General features: G+C 57.6%; 1 protein-coding gene across 1 annotated transcript in view; it reads right to left on the reverse strand.

Annotated features, from left to right (window-relative positions):
- LOC108802354 (sodium/potassium-transporting ATPase subunit alpha-1) overlaps window positions 1-314 on the reverse strand; it is a 21,762-nt gene that overhangs the window by 15,581 nt on the left and 5,867 nt on the right. The gene's annotated exons all lie outside the window — the stretch shown is intronic.

Consider the following 314-nt stretch of genomic DNA (forward strand, 5'->3'; position numbering starts at 1 on the left):
CTGAGCCCGGGGGAGGGGAGGGGGGGGATTTAAAGGGACAGAAGATACAACGGGGTGACAGGGAACAGGTGCAGGAACAAGTGAAGGGAGGGCGAGGAGAGGACGGGCTGTTGTGTGATGGCGATGGAAGGCAGGGAAACTCGAATAATGGGGCCACTGGCCATGGGGGCCACAAGAGCCAATGGAACTAAGCTCGAGGTAAAGAGCGGATCGGCACGACCCCCCACCTCTTCCCTTTTGGGGGTGGACTCTAGACAGGAGCTGACCGTATGCAGAGATATTATCTTCATGCCTGCAAATCAGCACGCAGGAAG

The sequence above is a fragment of the Nanorana parkeri genome, unplaced genomic scaffold (genome assembly GCF_000935625.1).
Source record: "Nanorana parkeri isolate BGI_ZX_2015 unplaced genomic scaffold, ASM93562v1 scaffold2821, whole genome shotgun sequence".
NCBI lineage: Eukaryota > Metazoa > Chordata > Amphibia > Anura > Dicroglossidae > Nanorana > Nanorana parkeri.